This window comes from Sus scrofa, chromosome 5 (genome assembly GCF_000003025.6).
Source record: "Sus scrofa isolate TJ Tabasco breed Duroc chromosome 5, Sscrofa11.1, whole genome shotgun sequence".
In the NCBI taxonomy this organism is placed as follows: domain Eukaryota; kingdom Metazoa; phylum Chordata; class Mammalia; order Artiodactyla; family Suidae; genus Sus; species Sus scrofa.
The window spans coordinates 68528944-68551920 of record NC_010447.5 but is presented as its reverse complement, the minus strand read 5'-3'; the positions used below and the strand labels follow the sequence as shown (position 1 = coordinate 68551920).

The 22977-nt window shown below is 40.6% G+C and overlaps 1 protein-coding gene across 26 annotated transcripts in view; it reads right to left on the bottom strand.

Moving 5' to 3' along the window:
- ERC1 (ELKS/RAB6-interacting/CAST family member 1) overlaps window positions 1–22977 on the bottom strand; it is a 384984-nt gene that overhangs the window by 56785 nt on the left and 305222 nt on the right. The window lies entirely within an intron of this gene.

The window sequence follows — 22977 nt, the reverse complement described above, 5'->3', positions numbered from 1 at the left end:
GTGAGAGGTCGAGCTCACCTTCTCCCATAAACACATCAAAAAAACACATTTACATGTAAAACGACTCACACAGAACATGACCTGCATGCTGGTAGAAGAACTAAAACCTCCAAAAAGGGCAAGAAACTCTTGACATAACTGGGTAGAACAAAAGAAAAAAAGAGAGAGATAGAAAAGGAATCAGGATGGGACTATCATTCCTGAGAGGGAGCTGTGAAGGAGAAGAGGAACCCATCTCCTGGGAAGACACCTAACTGACTGAAAAATATAAGCTGAGTTGGAGGGACCTCAAGGCCGCCGAGAAAAGCGCAGTAGCTGGACTGAGAACAGCAAAGCAGAGTGAGAGCCGCACACGCCATCTGAACCACCGGCCTGGACACCACAGCCTAAGGTCAGTCCCAGGGAGAGGACTGGGTTGGTGGTGTGGAGACAGCCTAAGGGACTAAGGAGCAGTGTGCCATGGGTGGGGGAGTAGAACGCCATGGCAGAGGAAACCCGGGAGAAGGTCCAGACCCACAGGAGAGGCAAGGCGCCATTGTTGGGGAGGGTGAGAGGAGACCACCCTAGGAAAGTCCCTGCTCCAGAGTGTGTGCATGCCCGTGGGCTCTCAGAGGGCGGGGAGGCTCTGGCGCAGGCTATGGGCTGCAAGAAGCGTCTTGATCGTTTAGGGGACAGTGGGTGCTTCTTGTGCAGGCTACTGGTGGCCAGGTACCTCTTGTGTGGGCTAAGGGTATCAGGGGGCTAAGTGCAACGTGGTGCCTCTTGCACGATCTACGGGTGGCAGGGACAGACTGCAGTGGTCATCTCAGAGGCCAGAGGGAGGGGTGGCTTGCCACCATTGGGGGCCTGTGAGTGGCCTCCACCTGAGACCCCAGTCACCTCAGGGGTTAGCAAAAAATAAAAAAAGAGGAAACTGCAACCAAGCAGCATATGCTGTTGCTCTCACCCCTCTGGCAACACACCTGCCCTGCAGCTGCCACTGGCAAATGCTCTGGGCAGTGCCCAGACACTTGGTCACTGTCCTTTTCCAAGACTCTACAACTAGGAACAGCTGGTGCAGCATGTCCTGCATGGGCTAAGTGGGACAGGGTGCTGCTTGCCTGGTTTGCAGGTGGTGGGCGGCAAACCACGGCGTTATCTCTGACTCCAGAGGTGGGCGTAGCCCACCGCCCCTGGAGATACCTGAACAAAAATCACCTGCAGCCCCAACCACCTCAGAGGGCACCACAGAGAAGGACACTGTGACGGAACTCCCCCTGTTGTTGCTCTTGCTCCCCTGGGAGCACACCCGCCCTGTTGCTGCCACTGCCAAACACTCTGGGCGGTGCCCAGACACTTGATCACTGTCCCTTCCCAGGAACTTGCAACAAGGAGCAGCTCGTGCACGACCTCCTGGGGGGGCTAAGCAGGACGAGGTGCTTCTTGCATGGTCTACAGGAGGTGGAGGAAAATCACCGCAGTTATCTCTGTCTCCAGAGGTGGGAGTGGCTTGCCACCACTAGGAGTCTGAGAACAGACACCACTTGCAGCCCCCATTCACTGCAAGGGCACCACAGAAGAGGGCATTGTGACTGAACACCACCTGTTGGTGCTCTCGCACCCCTGGGAACATACCCGCCCTGCTGCTGCCACTGCCAAATGCTCCAGGCAGTGCCCACACACCTGATCTCTGTTGCTTCCCAGGATCCTCCAATTAGGAGCAGCCTGTACAGCACCTCCTATGTTGGCTAAGTGAGACGGGTTGCTTCATGCAAGGTCTACAGGTGGTGGGGGCAAACCACCACAGTTATCACTGACTCCAGAAGCAGTTGTGGCCCGCTACCACTAGGGGTCCCTGAACAGGCACCACCTGCTGCTGTTCCACTCACTTCAAAGGAGGGCACTGCAACTGAACACAAGCTGTTGTTGCTCTCAATCCCCTGGGAACTCAAACAACCTGCTGCTGCTACTGCCAAATGCTCTGGTCACCTTGTAGATCTGCCTAGAGCTCATTACCACCTCCCAGGGCCCTACAACTAGGAGTATCCCATGCCACCTTCCTGCAGGTCCTTGCTGCCGTTGAGAGCCCAACGACCAGGCAACTGACTGCTGGCCCTACCCATTGCCTCCTTCTCCCTGAAAACACACTGAGGATCCTGGGGACAACAGCCTGCTCACACTGAAGAACAAGACAGCAAATATTCATACTCCCACACCAAAGATAAATAGTAACACCTCCCAAAACACAAAGGGGAACTCTTGCATAGAAGTAGCTTTACAAGACTACAGTTTGGCTTCCCCAAACTCACAGAAGAAGAACACAAGCAAGATGGAGACGTTCTGAAAGCGTTCCCAGTTAAAGTAACAGGAGAATTCACCTAAAGCAGTCAGCAATGAAAAAGACCTCTGCAGTCTGACAGATACTGAGTTCAAAAGGGAGATAGTGAAAATACTGAAGGAATTAAGAGAGGATATGAACAGTAATGCAGATTCCTTTAGAAAGGAACTAGAAAATATAAGGAAGAGCCAAGAAAAACTGGAAAATTCATTTGCAGAGAAGCAAACTAAGCTAAAGGCAATAAAGAGCAGAAAGAACAATGCACAGGAACGAATTAATGATGTGGAAGATAGAATAATGGAAATCACCCAATCAGAACAGCAGACAGAAAACCAAATGAAAAAACATGAAAGCAATATAAGAGACCTATGGGATAATATAAAGCAGGCCAATCTACCCATAACAGCAATTACAGAAGGAGAAGAAAAAGAAAAGGGGATTGGAAATATATTTGAAGAAATTATGGATGAAAACTTTCCAAATCTAAAGGATACCGATAGCAAGATACAGGAAGCACAGAGGGCCCCAAACAAGTTGAACCCAAACAGGCCCACACCAAGACATATTATAAAAAAAACAGCAAAAGTTAAACGGAGGATTCTAAAGGCAGCAAGAGAAAAGCAAAGGGTTAATTATAAGGGAACCCCCATAAGGCTATCAGCTGATTTCTCTACAGAAACACTACAGGTCAGAAGGGAGTGGCAAGATATATCTAAAGTGCTGAAAGGAAAGATTTGCAACCTAGAATACTCTACCCAGCAAGAATATCATTTAAAATAGAAGGGGAAATAAAGAATTTTTCCAACAAACAAAAGCTAAAAGAGTACAGCAATACTAAACCCATTCTAAAAGAAATACTGAAAGGGCTTCTCTAAATAAATAAATTTTAAAAAAGTAAGAAGAATTAGGATGGAGGAAACCACAATTGGAAACTAATCACTTAAATAAGCCAGATCTAAACATGAAGATGTTAAAAAAAAAAAAAAAAAAAAAAAGGACATCAAAATCATACAATGTGGGGAAGGAAAGTAAGAAAATATAGATTACTTTTTAATTTTAATGATGTTTGAGCCTATATGACCACCAGGCTAAAGAAAGCAGATATAGGAAGGGGTTATTAACATACTTAAAAAATAGGGCAACCGCAAATCAAAACCAAACACTACATTCACAAAAACTGAAAAGTACTCAAGCATAAAATAAATGCAAACCATCCAAACAAAAAAAGAAAAGAAGAGAAACATAGAATCAATGGAAAACAAGGTTTAAACTGGCAATAAATACATACCTGTCAATAATCACCTTAAATGTCAATGGACTGAATGCTCCAATCAAAAGACACAGAATGGCAGATTGGATAAGAAAGCAAAAATCTTCAATCTGCTGTCTACAAGAAACTCACCTTAGGGCAAAGGACACATATAGATTGAAAGTGAGGAGATGGGAAAAGATATTTCATGCCAATGGACAAGACAGGAAATCAGGAGTTGCAATACTCATATCAGACATAATAGACTTTAAAATGAAGGCCATAAAGAATGACAAAGAAGGACACTATTTAATGGTTAAAGGATCCATTCAAGAAGAGGATATCACAATCATCAATACATATTCCCCTAATATAGGAGAACCTATAACAAATACTAACAGATACAAAAGGAGAAACTGATGGGAATACAATCATAGTATGAGACTTTAACACCCCACTCACATCAATGGACAGATCCTCTAGACAGAAAAATCAATGAGGCAACAGAGATCCTAAATGACACAACAGAAAAGTTAGACTTAATCAACATTTTCAGGACATTACATCCAAAAAAATCAGAATATACATTCTTCTCAAGTGCACATGGAACACTCTCAAGAATTGATCACGTACTGGGGCACGAAGCTAACTTCAACAAATTTAAGAGTATATAAATTATTTCAAGTATGTTCTCTCATACGCAAATCAATCAACCTCATACACCACATTAACAAAAGAAAAGTCAAGAACCACAATAGATGCAGAAAAAGCATTTCACAAAGTCCAACATCCATTCATGATCAAAATTTGTACCAAAGTGGGTACAGAGGGAACATACCTTAAAATAATAAAAGCCATTTATGACAAGCCCACAGCAAATATAATCCTCAATGGAGAAAAGTTGAAAGCCTTCCCACTAAAATCTGGAACAAGACAAGGATGCCTACTCTCACCACTGTTATTCAACATAGTACTGGAAGTCCTAGCCATAGCAATCAGACAAACAAAAGAAATAAAAGGGATCCAAATAGGAAGAGAAGAGGTAAAACTGTCACTGTATGCAGATGACATGATACTACATATAGAAAACCCTAAGGATTCAACCAAAAACTACTTGAACTGATCAACAAATTCAGCAAAGTGGCAGGATATGATTAATATTCAGAAATCAGTTGCATTTCTGTATACTAACAATGAAGTATTAGAAAAGGAATACAAAAATAACTTTTAAAATTGCATCCCCAAAAATCAAATACCTGGGAATAAATCTGACCAAGGAAGTGAAAGACTTATATGTTGGGAACTATAAAACATTAATCAAGGAAATTAAAGAAGATTCCATGCTCCTGGGTGGGAAAAATTAATACTGTAAAAATGGCCATATTACCCAAAGCAATCTACAGATTCAATGCAATCCCTATCAAATCACCCATGACATTTTTCACAGAACCAGAACAAACAATCCAAAAACTTATATGGAACCACAAAAGACTCAGAATTGCCAAAACAATCCCGAGGAACAAAAACCAAGCAGGAGGCATAACTCTCCCAGACGTCAGGCAATATTACAAAGCCACAGTCATCAAGACACTGTGGTAATGGTACCAAAACAGACAGGCAGACAGACAGACAGACCAATGGAACAGAATAGAGAACCCAGAAATAAACCCAGACACCTATGGCCAATTAATCTTTGACAAAGGAGGCAAGAACAAAAAATGGGAAAAAGACAGTCTTTTCAGCAAGTATTGCTGGGAAACCTGGACGGCTGTGTGCAAATCAATGAAACTAGAACACACCCTTACACCATGCACAAAAATAAACTCAAAATGGCTTAAAGACTTAGATGTAAGACAAGACATCATCAAACTCCTGGAAGGGAACACAGACAAAACATTCTCTGACATCAACCTTACAAATGTTTTTCTCAGGTCAGTCTCCCAAGGCAACAGAAGTAAAAGCAAAAATAAACCAATGGGACCTAATCAAACTGACAAGCTTTGGCACAGCAAAGGAAACCATGAAAAAAAGAAAAAGAAAAAAAAAGAAAAAAAGACAACTTCCAGAATGGGAGAAGATAGTTTCAAACGATTCAACTGACAAGGACTTAATCTCTAAAATATACAAAGAACTTATACAGCTCAATAGCAAAAAAGCCAACAACCCAATTGAAAAATAGGCAAAAGACCTGAACAGACATTTCTCTAAGGAATATATACAGATGGCCAACAAGCACATGAAAAAATGCTCACCATAACTGGTTATTAAAGAAATGCAAATCAAAACTACCATGAGATACCACTTCACACCTGTCAGAATAGCCATCATTAATAAGTCCACAAATAACAAATGCAGATGATTGCCGTGGGAATGGATGAGTGATGAGATTGATCCTGCTGTGTAGCACTGAGAACTATGTCTAGTCACTTATGATGGAGCATGATAATGTAAGAAAAAAGAATGTATACATGTATGTGTAACCGGGTCACCATGCTGTACAGCAGAAAATGGACAGAACACTGTAAACCAGCTATAATGGAAAAAATAAAATCATTATATAAAAAAAATTTTTAGAGAATTCACTTTGAGGAGCAAGCAATTCAGGAAATGCAGGATACACTATGTAAAAAATCAAACAGAAAGATTATGACCTGAAGCTTTAAAAGCATTAAAAATAGATCTGCTAATACTGGATGATTCAATATGTTCACTGTGGTAGTTTAACACATGCAAAGAAACAAAAAGAAAAATCCCTCTTATCAGGGATAATCACTGTTAATATTTAGTTGTATCTGTTTAGCGTCTTGCTCATGAACATAAAAAGCATGCTTTCTGGAGTTCTCTTGTGGCTCAGTGGGTTAAGGATCTGGTGTTCTCACTGTGGCTCTGGCTGCTGCTGTGGCTCAGGTTTGATCCCTGGCCCAGAAACTTTTATTTTTTATTCTTTTTTTTCCCCATTTTAAAAAAAGTTTTATTGAATTATAGTTGATTTACAATGTTGTGATAATTTCTGCTGTACAATAAAGTAATTCAGTTATACATGTACACATAGCCATTCTCTTTCAGATTCTTTTCCCACATAGATATTGGGTAGAGTTCTCCTTGCTATACAGCAGATCTCTATTGGCCAATCATCCCCTATACCTTAGTGTGCATGTGACAATCCCAAACTCCCAGTCCATCTCTCCCCTGCTCCGCATGTATCTTAAGGTGTTCTTTACTTTTATTTTGGCCGGGACACTTTTATATGCTGTAGGCACAGACAAAATAAAAAAGTAGCATACTTTTCTGATTTGTTCTCTATTTCTGCTACAATACAGTATTTTTAAGTTGCTATATCTTATGGTATATTTTGATATCTGGTAGGACACATCCTTCTCCTCCACCAAATCTGCTTTTTCAGAATTTGACTGGGTACCTTTAACACATTTTCTTTTCTAGATGAACTTAAAACATTTTGTCTAGTTCCATAAAGAAGTTTATAGAGATTTTTCTTTGCTATTTTTTCACATAATGATGCTTGAGCAAGGGCTTTAGAGCCAAACTGCCTGGGCCTGAATTCTAGTTCTGTCTACAAGCTATCTCAGATTGGGCAAGCTACTCAAATACTTTGAGCTTCAACGTCCTCACCTTTGTTTTTTTTTTTTTTTTCTTTTTAGGGCTATACCACCAGGCTAGGGGTAGAACTGGAGCTGCAGCTGTAGGCCTACGCCTCATCCACAGCAATGCCAGATCCAAGCTACATTCATAACCTACACAGCAGCTTGCAGCAACACTGGATCCTTAAGCCGCTGAGCAAGGTCTGGGATTGAACCCGCAACTTCATGGACACTACGTCAAGTTCTTTTTTTAGGGCCACATTTGTGGCATACGGAGGTTCCACTAGGGGAACTCCCTCCCCTCACCCTTAAAATGAATAGAACAATACCTTTCACTGTAACACTGTTATGAGGATTAACCAATTGAGTTAATATGAGCTCTAAGAAAGGTGCCTGACATAAAACCAACACCCAAAAAATTTTAGCCATCCCCATCATTATGAAAATTTCGGAGTTCCCATCTTGGCACAGTAGCTAACGAATCCGACTAGGAACCATGAGGTTGCAGGTTCGATCTCTGGCCTTACTCAGTGGGTTAAGGATCCGGCATTGCCGTGAGCTGTGGTGTAGGCCACAGACGAGGCTTGGATCCCGCGTTGCTGTGGCTGTGGCGTAGGCTGGTGGCCACAGCTCCGATTGGACCCCTAGCCTGGGAACCTCCATATGCTGTGGGAGCAGCCCTAGAAAAGGCAAAAAGACAATAAAGAAAGAAAGAAAGAAAAGAAAAAGAAGAAAATTTCTTTTCATGTCATTAAATATTATTCTAAAATCTAATTTTAACTGCCTAAATAGTATTCAGTTGAACAGATGTTTAACAAGTTCCACATTATTGGGCATTTGGGCTCTTTACATTTTCACCCGATAATAGACATACATTTCTAAGCCAATTCCTCCTTCCCATATACGATGGCAAAGAAAATGCTCATTGAAAAATTGTCTGTGGCATCAAATTTCTCCTTTATGAGATAATGTGCAGTGTTTCCTATGTCACTGGTACTGTGTGAAAAATGGGGTGTCTCCTACAAAACAGCTCTTGGGAAGTGGCAAGTAGAGAGCAAAGGGCCGCCAGCAAGTGAGCAGCGCTGCCCATCATTCCCGTGTCTAAGAAACACTCCCCGTGGATTTAATAGGAATGTACAGCAAAAGTACACTTGTAGAGTTATTATCCCAGAACATGACACACCATGTTCTTTTAATTTCTGACACACCATCTTTAATACCTGATACTCAGTGCAAGTTTAAAAACTTAAAAAGAAGAATAAAGCACACACAAATCCACTTCCAAGGCAGAATGGATCTCAGTTCTTTCTTAGGAATGAGAACCAAAGCTTTGCAAAAGAACGGATCACAGGAGACAGATAAGACCAAAGGTTATTTATTTGATCCGTGTCAATGAATGAAGAAATAGCCATCAGAACTTCCCCATCTCTGAAAGACATGAGGTTTATCACAGTTGAGCTAGTGTTCCTAGGTCTAACATTGAGAAATCTGGCATGAGGTCTTGTCAGGGGTTAAGCCTTAGATATTGTACAGACTGTGATAAAAGATACTCCGCTTTCAAGGAGCTGGTATACTCTGCTCTCCGTGAGTTGAGGCCAGCAAGCAGGAGTAAGTTCCTCATGTTGTACTGAGATGAGGGGTACTTTACATCCAAACCTTCTCCCTCTTGAACCATGCCCCATGCATGAGCACAGAGCTGCACTCCCTTGGTCCCATGACACGAAGAATAAGATTGTTCAAAGGAAGGAAGGAGAAAAAAAGACAGGACGAAACTTGCTGAGAGAAATTTTTTAAGCTATAAACGCGTATCTCTGTAGACAGGTATACATAACCTCCCAGAGGAAAAGGAGCTCATCATTTATTCTGTTCATCTCTTCTTCTAAGACTAAGATGTCAATGCTCAAATGAGGTGGCGCAGAAACTATACTTCACAGAAAAATACTTAGGCTGAGAAACAATATATGTTGGTTATCCAAATCCAGGTATTAAAAGAAAAGGTTTGAATTCTGCTCAGAGTTATCTGGTTGTTTACTAATCTTTGCTTTTTGATTCATGATAATGCTATTAACCTACCTAAATAAGTTTTAGAAATAATAATTCTTAGAAATATTCTGTGGTATTTCAGAAAAAATACCATAAAAAATCTTAACCTTACTAATTAGGATTATTTCCAATTATGATTATCTTTAAGAAGGCATTAAATTATTTCTGCCTTCATTTGTCAAACCTTGAAAATGATTTTGTTATAGCAAATTTTAATTAAACTTTAATTTGTGATATACAGAATGAAAAAAAAAGCATAATCTTTATCAATTCTAGGTGGGTCACATTCAGTGTTATAAATGTACAAAATTTCAGCAAGTTACCTTTGAGCTTTATTTGAAACTTCATTTTATGAAAAAGTAAAAATTAGTCATTAATTACTCATGAGGTGTTCGTTTCATACACACTTGACTGAAGATTATCTTTCTAGCTGGGAAAGCTCTTCTCTACCAGGTGGACAGCTCTGGGAAGGACTCACGGGAAGCAGTGCAGAAGGAAGAAGTCACCAACAAGACCAGAGGAATAACTGTGCTGAATTTAGCCCAAAGCTTCAGGGTATTTCATTTTCTCCACTAGAGTGTAAGATCTGGAAAGTGTGTTTTCAACTTTTTTTGCTTTTTGGGCCACACCTGTGGCATATGGAAGTTCTCAGGCTAGAGGTCTAATCTGAGCTACAGCTTACTGCCTACGACACAGCCACAGCAATGCCAGATCCCAGCCGAATCTGTGACCTACACCACAGCTCACAGCAATGCCTGATCCTTAACCCACTGAACGAGGCCAGGGATCGAACCCACAACCTCATGGTTCCTAGTCAGATTCATTTGCGCTGTGCCACAACGGGAACTCCTCAACTGATAATTTTTAAAAATAAATTATTTTGGTAGTTTAATTTTGGTCCTGATTAGGATAGAAATGTGAAAGAAATAACCACCCAGTGCATTTTTCATATGTAGCTGACTTTGTGTCCTTTTGATATGCGATTACTCTTGCATTCTGGCAAATACATGCTGGGTACGTTTCTTGTCCCAGACCCAAAATCACCCGTTTTTCCAAAGAACTCCTTCATTCAGTAGGTAGCAGTGGGTGCTGGGTGCTCAGCAACTGCTGGATTATTACTGCTTCCTGACTATTTTGGTTGAGAGCTAGGAAAAAATTTTTCCTTTTTAAAAGAGAAAAAATTATGAATTAACAGTAATATTTCCAGTTTAGATTTGAGTCTAGATCTGAATCTTGAAGAATAGATTTTTACTTAACTTTTCTGATTTTATACTTTGTATCTTTTTTCTCTTATGCTGAAAAACCTTGGTTCATAACAAAAATGACATAATTACTTTTTATCTGCTTTATCCAATCAAAAGAATTCTTTGGAAACACCACTACCAATATAATCACTATCAATATGCCTTCAGGATGAACTTTAAAATTTCTCTGCATAATTTTTTCTTTTCATTGGAGTATATTTTACTGAGGATGTACAGAGAAAAATCTTTACTATTACAAGGTTAGCTGAAATAATTCTCTGCTCTGTGTGGCTATGTCAACAATTTAAAAAATAGATTCACTTGTTTTCAAAATTCAAGAGCTGCTTTCCTCCCTTTCTTATCTAATTGTATTTTTTTATGGCTGCACCCACAGCATATGGAAGTTCCCAGGTCAGGGACTGAATTGAAGCTGCATGTGCAACCCTATGCCGCAGCTGCAGCAAAGTCAGATCCTTCAACCCACTGCACTGGGGCTGGGGACTGAACCTGTGCCTCCCCATGTACCCAAGCCACTGCAGTTGGATTCTTAACCCACTATGCCACAGTGGGATCTCCTAATTTTATTTTTTTGTTTTTTGCCTTTTCTAGGGCTGCTACCTCGGCATATGGAGGTTCCCAGGCTAGGGGTCCAATCGGAGCTGTAGCCACTGGCCTATGCCAGAGCCAGAGCCGATAGGATCTGAGCCGTGTCTGCAACCTATGCCACAACTCATGGCAATGCCGGATCCTTAACCCAATGAGCAAGGCCAGGGATCAAACCTGCAACCTCAGGGTTCCTAGTCAGATTCATTAACCACTGCACCACAATGGGAACTCTGGGATCTCCTAATTTTATTTTTGATTATTAAAAACATTCATATGGTTCAGGAGTCAAAACCATATAACTGGGTACTTTCAGAGAAGACTTGCTTCCAATCTCATCTTCTCTATGCTATTCCCTTCTTCTTCTCATAGATAAATTTTTTATTTAAGTTATTTTTTAAAGTTTTTATTGATTTACTACAGAATGTCAATTACAACAGTTTTGATTTTTTTCAAGTATAGTTGATTTACAGTATTATATTAGCTTCAGATGTACAGTTTTTACTCAAAGTATTTTTAATCACTCAATGAATTTTATTACATTTATAGTTGTACAACAATCATCACAACCCAATTTTATAGCATTTCCATCTCAAACCCCCACGCATCTCCCCACCCCCAACCTGTCTCATTTGGAAACCATAAGATTTTCAAAGTCTGTGAGTCATTATCTGTTCTGTAAAGACATTCACTGTGTCCTTTTTTTTAGATTCCACATGTAAGTGATAGCATATGATGTTGGTGTCTCGCTGCCTGCCTGACTTTTCTTAACATGATAATCTCTAGGTTCATCCATGTTGCTGCAAATGCGGTTATTTCTTTCCTTTTAATGGCTGAGTAATACTCCATTGTGTCTATATACCACATCTTCTTTATCCACTCCTCAGTCGATGGACATTTAGGTTGTTTCCATGTCTTGGCTATTGTATATAGTGCTACAATAAACATTGGAGTACATATATCTTTTGGAGTCATGGTTTTCTCTGGATAGATGCCCGGGAGTGGGATTGCTGGATCAAATGGTAATTCTATTTTTAGCTTCCTGAGGAATCTCCATACTGTTTTCCACAGTGGCTGCACCAATTTACATTCCCACCAACAGTGTAATAGGGTTCCTTTTTCTCCACACCCTCTCCAGCACTTATTGTTTGTAGACTTTTTGATGATGGCCATTCTGGCTGGTGTAAGGTGGTAGGTACCTCATAGTGGTTGTGATTTGCATTTCTCTAATAATGAGTGATGTTGAACATATTTTCCTGTGTTTTTTGGCTATCTGTATGTCTTCTTTGGAGAATTGTCTGTTTAGATCTTCTGCCCATTTTTTGATTTTTTTTTTTTTTTGGTATTGAGCTGTAGGAGGTATTTATAAATTTTGGAGATTAATTCCTTGTCAGTCACTTCATTTGCAAATATTTTTTCCCATTCTGTGTGTTGTCTTTTCATTTTGTTTAGGGTTTCCTTTGCTGTGCAGAGACGTTTAAGCTTAATTAAGTCCCATTTGTTAATTTTTGTTTTTTATTGTCATTATTCTAGGAGGTGGATCTGAGAAGATACTGCTCTGGTTTATGTCAGAGAGTATTTGGCCTATGTTTTCCTGTAAGAGTTTTGTAGTATCTGGTCTCATATTTAGGTCTTTAATCCATTTTGAGTTTGTGTGTGGTGTTAGGAAGTGTTCTAATTTAATTCTTTCACATGTGGCTGTCCAGTTTTCCCAGCACCACTTATTAAAAGGGCTGTCTTTTCTCCATTGTGTATTCTGCTGTCATAGATTAGTTGACTGTAGGTGCATGGGTTTAATTCTGGGCTTTCTATCCTGTTCCACTGATCTATATTTCTGTCTCTGTGCCAGTACCATATGGTTTTGATGACTGTAGCTTTGTAGCATAGTCTGACATCAGGGAGCCAGATTCCTCCAGCTCCATTTTTCTTTCTCAGGATGGCTTTGGCTATCTGGGTCTTTTGTGCTTCCAGACAAACTTTAAAATATTTTGTTCTAGTTCTGTGAAAAATGTCCTTGGTAATTTGATAGGGATTACACTGAATCTGTAGATTGCCTTGGGTAGTGTAGTCATTTTGATAATATTGCTTTATGTAACTGTAAGCAAACATATTTTCTCACAAACCTTTATGCATTCACCCACTTTTCTCACATAAAAAGCAGAATATTAAATACACTATTCTGCATCCTGCTTCTTCATCTAATATATTCTAGCAGGCACTCCAGATCAATAGAGATATTTATTTCTCCTTTCTACAGCTGCACAGTACTCTATTCTGCTGGAGGTACTATAACTGATTCAACCAGTACTCCACTGATGGATGTCTGGGTTATTTCTAATCTACTACTATTACAAATACTGCAGCAAACACCACAGCAGCACATACTGAATCCCCTTGTATATATGTTATTTTGTAATTTTGAAAATGTATCTTTGGGACAGATTCCTAAAAGTGAAGCTTCTGGGTTAAGAAGTAAAGATATAGGTAAGTAATTTTACTAGATGCTCCCCCTCCACAGAAGGTATGTACATTCTGCATTCTCACCAGCAGCATATTAGGAGAGTGTGACCTGCACAGCCCTGTCACCTGCATATGCTGCTAAACCCTTGATTTGGGCCAAATAGCGCCTCAGTTTGCTTTATCTTAATGAGTGTGAGTGCACATCTATTCATGTTTAAAGACTATCAACATCTCTTCCATAAGATCTCCTATCATACCTTTTGACTTTTCTCTCCCACCTTCCCCAATGAAGTGTCCTCTTCTCAATTTTCTGGAGTTCTCTCTGTGATGTGAGCTGTAGTCTGAAAATGGTCTTAATTTTCAGAGCCCATACTCTCAAGTACTACCCTGTACCACATCCACTGTTCTTCCTATGATCCTTACACATTCTCTTTAGTTACTTTAAAATCTTCAAAAAGTATTGCTCCTCTAGGATCTCAAGTCTTTGGAGAGGTAATCTTCCCATCTGTTACATCTTCCTCATGGGGGGCTGACTGAGCTCATCCCAAGGGGCCCCCTTTTTTTCCCACGGGGATTCTGTGAAGTCTGGGTTGTGGAGGGAGCCCAGCAGTGGTACTGTGATTGCTTCTGCTTGGCTCTTATGGGGCACGTGTGTTTATCCTAGTATTTCAGATGGGAGAGTCCCATGCCCAATGGAAGTACGAGTTTGTACTTAAATCTGCTGGAGGTACAGGCTTCAGATTCTGACATCTATAGGGGATTTGGGTTTCCCTGCCAGGACCACGGCAGAGAGTTTCTTTCTCATCTGTGACAGTAAAAGTTTGGCTAAATTGGCCTTGCTTTTCCCTGTATGACACTTGCCTGATTGTCCTGCCCATGGCAGAAGTTCGGCCCCAGCTCCCCAGTTCATGACCTCCTAAGGTCCCACCTCCTTTCCCTGTGCAGGCACTAAAAGCCGGTCCTTGGTCCTAAGTGGTCACCACTGGTCATCGCACTCCAGGGCTCCTGATGCTTTAGTCCACACTCCTTAGCTCTGCCTCTCAACCTCTCTCTGCTTCTGACACCTGCAGATTTTCTTTCTACCAGTGAGCTCAATCAAGCATCACCAGTTTTGAGAGGGGGTTAAAGCTTATCCAGTATCTTTAGGTTTGGAACAAAAGCATTGCACTGTTATCTGGAATCTCTGCCAGATTCTAACAATCTGTCTACATAGCTTATCTTCCCATGGATTGTGTGTCTGTGAGGGTGGGAAAGAGACTCATTCACCCGTGTCAACTCAGTTTCTAGTAAAATTGCTGGCGTATATATATCTATACATCTGCAGATATGCGGATACCTATATACGTAGTCCTTAACATATGTTTGTCAAATTCAAGAATCTATTTCCCATGCTTGGTACATTTGAGGTTGTATTTTATTATTTTTCCAGCAATGAGTTTTGTATGTTGAAGCTTTTTCTATGAAATTACCTTTATTAAATAAGGCACTTTTCTATTTGTATTAATTAAAAAGATATACTTAACAAACAGAATTTCTCATAACTATGACAAATCCAGCATTTCCAAAAAGAAAGAAAATAGACACTTTTAACTAGCAAAGTGTTATCTCAAATAAAAACATAATTGCTGTTACTTATCATAGCTTTGAAAGAATCCTAGAATCCAGGGAGTCCGATTTAATAAGCATTTATGAAGATTTTTTTCTTTGATTTCCTTGTATTCAAATTGATTTATGTATAAAAGGAGAACTTTTGATTCTAGATATTCAGCCATTTATTTTGTTGCTCAGTGGATTTCACTTCATGTGATTTTCCTCTTTTATCTCATGGTACACTTGGTTACATCACCATTTATGGCATTAAGCTCATAGGATATTTGTTCGTCCTTCCTTCCTTCCTTCCTTTCCTTTTGCTTTTTAGGGCCGCACTCTCAGGATATAAAAGTTGCCAGGCTAGGGGTCCAAATAAAGCTGCAGCTGCCAGCCTACACCACAACCACAGCAACGCTGTGGGATCCGAGCCAAGTTTGCGACCTATACCACAGCTCATGGCAACGCCAGATCCTTAACCCACTGAGTAAGGCCAGGATTGAACCCATGTCCTCATGGATACTAGCTGGGTTCATTACCACTAAACCACGACGGGAACGCCTGTTCTTTCAACATTCTCTGTAGTTCCTACCAAAACCCTACCTTTTTTTTCCTTCTTGTTAGAAAGCAAAAAAACCAAACACACCCCAAACTTTCTATTTGCCCCCCCCCTTTTTTAAAGTAGCCTGGGTTTTCCCCTCTCATGAAAATCATCCCTTAATTCTTACACTTGTGGGGGATTCCTTGCTTCTCTAGCATGGATACAGACAATAGGGGGATTTTTCAACACAGTTCACTGATTGTACTGAGTTGAAGATATTCTTTCTTGGCTGCCAGAAAATATGTTAGTCTTCCTTGTTAGTCCTGATAACACTTTCCTACATGCCATAGAAACTTTAACTCTGAACTCTGGAGAACAGCAACCTACACTTTCTCTCTTCCAAGAAATAGTAACATGACAATAAAGATATGTTTTAGAACTAAAAAAATAATTTATAAGAATTTCTATCCTATTTCTAAGTTGTGAGAGCTGTCCTGTCTCTGGCAGGGAGGTGGTGTATAACTGCAATTACTGGGGTGAAAAATCAGAGCCAGACCCACAAAGCCACAAAGTTCCAGGAATGAAATATCTTGCAGGCCAACTTTATACTGACCCAAACCCATGTCTGAAATGAGACTGTTTAAAACAAAGTGCAACTGAAACTTTACTCCTGGTCACTGCCTTACTTTCTAGCATGTTTTTCTCGTCCTTGCAATAAGCCTAACGTAACCCTATTCTAGTTTTAATGTCATAAGGATCATTTCTGCCAGCTGTATCTGTCTCAAAGAAACAAAAGCCTTATATTCTGCAAAATAACCAGATTTTTTTAAAGGGGAACACTAGCCAGACCCAGTGAGGCTCACTATTGTATCTAAGGAAAGAAGAACTTGTAGGCAGGTGTTTTCCGTTATTCTAGAAACCAGTGAACAAAGGCTAGGATCCAAGAGCATTTACCACAGACTTCTGTCTATGGATCAGTCTATCTCAGTGGCTAAGTGTACAGCTAAAATTTTTACATAAAGAGGCCATGAAAAGGAGAAGTGACACTAAATTCCTTCACATTTAATGCTGCAAGGCAGAAAAGTTCAGTATTCTCCTTTCAAATAAACACTCTTTCCTTAGTAAATAACAGAAATTGACTTCAAGTTATTTAATACTTTTTATAAAAAATAAAAACATTTTCCCCTGTTTGAGGAATAGCTAGGCGGGCAATGGGGTAATCTTTAAGAATTATAAGCACTAGAAGTGTGCACAGTACAGACATACAGAGAAAAAGGATGTACTTAAGAAGGATCAAAATTCTTAAAGTAAGAAGTTTGGGGGTATTTTATGCTTTCTTTTTACAAAATCATGGTCCACATGTGAAAAGGAATGAATGGAACTGACTCAAAATAAAGCTGGCTATAAATCGTACACTAGTGTGCACATGCGCTAAAGAATCTAAACAAACCCAGGGATGTGAGAGCATCTGGGTTCTCACTGGAAACCATCCACACCGAGAGCAACTGACAGAAGGCCAAGCTCTGCGATGCCACCTTTTCTCCCTGTTCTCTGAGACTTCATTATAAAGCATTTATCTGTACGTATATGTGCTTTCACAAACTTCTATACATGGTGAAGTTGTTAAAATAATCATATAACGACCAGTGCATTCTGGGTGCCTTCTTTATTCCCCAAAGTTACTTTTTTTGTGAAATTGAGCTAAATGGCTAAATGGAAAAAAAAAAAATCTGACATTTATTAAAATAAGGCCTTCCAGAGTTCCTGTTGTGGCACAGTGGTTAACAAATCTGACTAGGAACCATGAGGTTTCGGGTTCGATCCTTGGCCTTGCTTGGTGAGTTAGGGATCTGGCGTTGCCATGAGCTGTGGTGTAGGTCAAAGATTCGGCTCAGATCCTGCACTGCTGTGGCTCTGGCGTAGGCCGGTGGCTACAGCTCTGATTGGACCCCTAGCCTGGGAACCTCCATATGCCGCGGGAGTGGCCCTAGAAAAGGCAAAAAGACACACACACAAAAAGTCCTTCCTAAAAAAAAAAGCTTATCTTATAAAAAACTATCTTAAATGAGCTCATATTTATGGTTGTAGAAATACTTCACTTATTTTAATAAACTCAAGAATTTGAAAAACTTTGATTTCTAGGAATAAACAAGAAGCAGAAGGCATAGATAGATTCTGGTAAGGAATAAAAATACCCACTAAAGATCATTTAAAAGGAATTAGTTGGAGTTCCCGTCGTGGCGCAGCGGTTAACGAATCCGACTAGGAACCATGAGGTTGCGGGTTCGATCCCTGCCCCTGCTCAGTGGGTTAACGATCCGGCGTTGCCGTGAGCTGTGGTGTAGGTTGCAGACGCGGCTTGGATCCCGATCCCGCGTTGCTGTGGCTCTGGCGTAGGCCAGCGGCTACAGCTCCGATTAGACCCCTAGCCTGGGAACCTCCACATGCCACGGAAGTGGCCCAAAAAAATAGCAAAACGACCAAAAAAAAAAAAAAAAAAAAAGGAATTAGTTAAGAGTTCCTGTTGTGGCTCAGAAGGTTAAGAATCCAACCAGTATCCTTGAGGGTTTGATCCCTGGCCTCCCTCGTTGGGTTAAGGATCCGGCATTGCTGTGAGCTGTGGTGTAAGTATTGCAGATGTGGCTCTGATCTCATGTTGCTGCGGCTGTGGAGTAGGCTGGCAGCTGTAGCTCTGATTTGACCCCTAGCCTGGGAACTTCCATATGCTGCAACTATGGCCCTAAAAAGCAAAAAATTAAAAAAAAATAAAATAAAACAATTAAAAAAAATAAAATGAAAGGCATTAGTGGCTGAATAAATTAGCGAAACCAAACAGCAAGACTTGTCTGCAACTGAAGGTATCATTTTCTAAAACACATCAATGAGTGACTGGGGTTGGGGGGTAGTGTAGCATGAACATTGTGATTTAAAAAAAATTGTGTTATTTGAATGTTGGCACTAATGTTCAACCTCTACTGATTACTTAGCTATCTAAAACCACAACATAACTTTTGCCTTACTAAAGCAAAAAGGTAGTTTTGCCTCAGTCTTCTTTCAAAAAATAAATGTCATCTTTAACTTCTGCTTCCAGAAGGTGGAACAGACATACTTTCTCCTACACCTTTCAATCAGTATAGAAGTAAAACCAGGAACTATAAGCTTTATACACACATACAAAACTAGAGCCACACCAACATAAAAAAGGTGGAAAGAAGATGGCAGGCTGGTTAGGGACACTAGGACCCAAAGAATGCCACAGATGGGAAGCTCCTCAGATTTTCTTCTTGCCTCACACATCCAGACGTGGAGCTGTAGGAACACACAATCTATGGAAGCGCCCATAGACACAGACCAAAAAGCCCCTGCTCTTTAGCCAAGGGAGTCTACAAAGGAAAGGGGCAGCCCAGCAAGAGAAGCATTTTTGACAATAATCTGTGACTCTAAAAGCCATGCCATTTATGCCACATACCCATGGCAGAAAAGCAGCAACATCTCAGATCCACCCTTAGAGTAATGACAGTAAAAACAAAAATAAACAAATGGGACTTAATTAAACTTAAAAGTTTCTGCGTGGCAAATAGTTTTACCTTTATGGGTTTGAAAAATTATTTAATAAATACGAATTTATTATTTAATAAAATAAAATTATTTTATTAATTTTAGACCTTATTGATTTACTAATCAATATAAATGGAAAGCTGATATTTATTGTGTAACTGATCTTTTAACTTTCTTTTTTTTTTGGTCACACCTGCGGAATGTGGAAGTTCTCAGGCCAGGGATCAAACCCAAGCCATAGCAGTGACAATGCCAGATCCTTAACCATTAGGCCACCAGGGAACTCCCAATTTAAAAAAATTCTTAGTTAACATCACTGGAGATAATACTGTCCTAGAAATACAAAGAAATTTACTGGCTAAGGATCAGCTCTAATTATATTAAGATCTGACGTACAATTTATTATCTAAATATATGAAAGACTAGTTCATGAAATAATGATGGTACTTATAATGAATGGTTAACCTACACAAGAGTTAAAAAAAAAAAAGGCACTAGATATTTTTGCAATTGTAGAAAGACGGAAAGTTTAAGGTGCTTTAAGGGAAACAGAGAAAATAACCTAAAATCAATAGGATTTAGACTGAATGGTTTTCAGTAAGGAATTTTTTTTTTAGCTTACATCTATTTTATCTTTTCAAAATACTGTCTTAGTAGCATTTTTACCTCCTATCCTCCTTGTTTATAGGAACATATCTTTAGTTTAAGATGTCAAAACAGCAAAATGGCTATGGGGTACATGATATCAAATATCTGTGATACGCTGCGCCATAAATGCTTAAAGCATTTTCAAGACATACAAAACATGGAAAAAAGATCTTAAAATCCCTGAAACCTTATCAAAAAACTTCTAGCAGTTTTTTTTTTTTTTTTTTTTTTTTTGGTTTTTAGGGCTGCACATGCAGCATATGGAAGTTCCCAGGCTAGGGGTCAAATTGGAGTTGGAGCCGCCAGTCTAAGCCATAGCCTAGGCAATGCCAGATCTGAGCCACGTCTGTGACCTACACTACAGCTCACAGCAACACCAGATTGTTAACCCACTGAGTGAGGTCAGGGATTGGACCTGCATCCTCATGGATACTAGTCAGATTCCTTACTGCTGAGCCACAGTGGGAACTCCTTAGCAGTTCTTATTCATCAAAGCCATTTCTAAACTTTTTAACCAGTAGGGTGTATGAAGAAGATTAGCCAGAGGTGCAAACTTAAGGTCTTTTCTGAGCCTTCCCCAGGCAGGCACAGTCACTTTTTAATTTTCCCTAGATGTGTAGTTGTTTTTGAATACCCTAGTCTTTAATGTCTAACTCCCCAAAAAGGAAAAAACAAATAACGAGGGGGGCGAAAAGGGGCACTAGCCCTTTTAATGCCCTGGTCATCATCTCAGCCAGAGGGGGAGGGCCCCTGCAACAATGGGGGGTGGGGGCGGACAGCAACAATAATGGCTACTCACCTCTTTGCCTGCACCTCTGTGATGAGAAGCAGCAATCACTGAGCAGAACACAGAGCTCCAATATTTGGAGGACAGGATCCTTTTTGCCTACCCTTGGCTCCAGCATGCTGGCATGCTGTGTGCAAGCTTTATGCAAATTCAACAGCTGCCTGCCTCAGGGCTGGGGGGTGGGGGGGTTGGGGGTGTGGAGAAGCGGTGAGACTCTGAGTATGGATCCAGCCTAGGGCAAAATTTCCTTCTGTCTACTGACATGTGAAATTGGAGAACTAGTTATCAGTTTCTAACATACAATGGTAGGACAGGCATAGACAAGACAGACATCCCCATTTCAAAAGGGAGAAATTGGCAGTAAAGGGCCATCAATCCCAAAAAGGTTGAAATCCAGCAGAACAAATTCCATGAGGTTTCAAAGTCTATGAATAATCCTGTGGCTCAAGGCTCTGCCCTATGGGCATGTGGTGGCTTCACTGGCATCTGCCTCTGGTCTCCAAGTAGCTCTGTTGACATGAAAATCTTAAATTTAACTCAATTTTAAGGTAAACCTAACCAATACTATTAGAATTCAGCAGTCACTAATGCAGTACTGAGTAGGGCATAGCACCTAAAAAGAAGCATGAGGGCTAGTTTTGGGGTGTTGGTAATGATCTGCTTCTTGGATGTGTAGGCTCATTACATGAGCGTGTTCCCTTGTGAAGATTCACTGACATGTATGTTTATCATGTGTGCTTTTCTGTGTTCTCCTTCCTTCCTTCCTTCTTCCCTATTAGGAAGATCCCAGGCTAGGGGGTGAATTGAAGCTGTAGCCACTGGCCTTTGCCACAACCACGCCATATCTGAGCCACATCTGCGACCTATACCACAGCTCATAGCAACGCCAGATCCTTAACTAAGCCACTGAGCAAGGCCAGGAATCGAACCCGCAACCTCATGCACGGTTCCTAGTCAGATTCGTTTCCACTGAGCTATGAAGGGAACTCCCTGTATATTTCGATAAAAAAGATTTCTTAAAAAGGTTGTATCATAAGATTTAAGTAATAGAAGAAATGATCTCTGAACAAGAAGTCATTTACTTTAATTTAGCCCATGTTTTGTTATTTTCTAGTTAAAAAATAATGAAAAGAAGATGTAAAAAGTTACGGCTACTCTTACCAGTTGACATTAAAGTGAGAGACCTATTTTAGTCTCAGCTATAAGCCAGCAGCTAGTAATATCATTACCATTTAGGAAGATAATCCAGGATTAGGAAATATTGCTATGAACATTGTCTTGATGTCTAAATAGGGAGTTAAAGATGACAATCAGCTGAATTAGAACCAGCCTTGAAAACTGGTTTCCCAGAACATATAGCACTGTCGGGGTATTTTTTTTCCCCCAAATGATAAGGTAGACAGGGAGGCAACTGCAAGAAAACAAAGATAACTTGATCTTAAAAAAAGTTTTTCATTTAGCAGAGATTGGAACACAGAGGCGTGTGACACAACCGCGTCCCTTCATTGGGTTCAGGCCAGTGACTCAGAGCCAATGAAGAAGTCAACCAGGCTCTTATAGATGTTTAATCTGAGTCTTGATAGACAGCTTGGTGTTGATTTCAGGTCTGCTGTTTGGGTGCATTTGTGAAGAACACACATATATTTAAACACAGTTGAATCTCTTTGTTTATTTCTGATGAACTGGATAGTTAAAGAGCTAGGGAGGCCTGAAAGGTACATAGCTTTTCAATCTCTATTTGCTCTTCTAGAGAATATAAATTTACTGAAAGTTCTGCTGTTCTAAAGTATTTTTTTTTTTTTCCTTTTTTTGGTCTTTTTGCCTTTTCTTGAGCTGCTCCTGTGGCATATGGAGGTTCCCAGGCTAGGGGTCTAATTGGAGCTGTGGCCACCGGCTTATGCCAGAGCCACAGCAATGCAGGATCTGAGCCGTGTCTGCGACCCACATCACAGCTCATGGCAACGCCAGATCCTTAACCCACTGAGCAAGGCCAGCGATCAAACCTGCAAACTCATGGTTCCTAGTCGGATTCGTTAACCACTGTGCCACGACGGGAACTCCCTAAAGTATCTTAATAAATACAGTATAATATTTTGGGGCCTGGAGTTCCTGTTGTGGCTCAGTGGAAACGAATCTGACTAGCATCCATGAGGACGCAGGTTCGATCCCTGGCCTTGCTCAGTGGGTTAGGATTTGGCATTGCCGTGAGCTATGGTTTAGGTCACAGACTTGGCTCAGATTCTGTGTTGCTGTGGCTGTGGTGTAGGCCAGCAGCTACAGCTCCAATTTGATCCCTAGTCTGGGAACCTCCATTATGCATTATGTCGCAGGTATGGCCCTA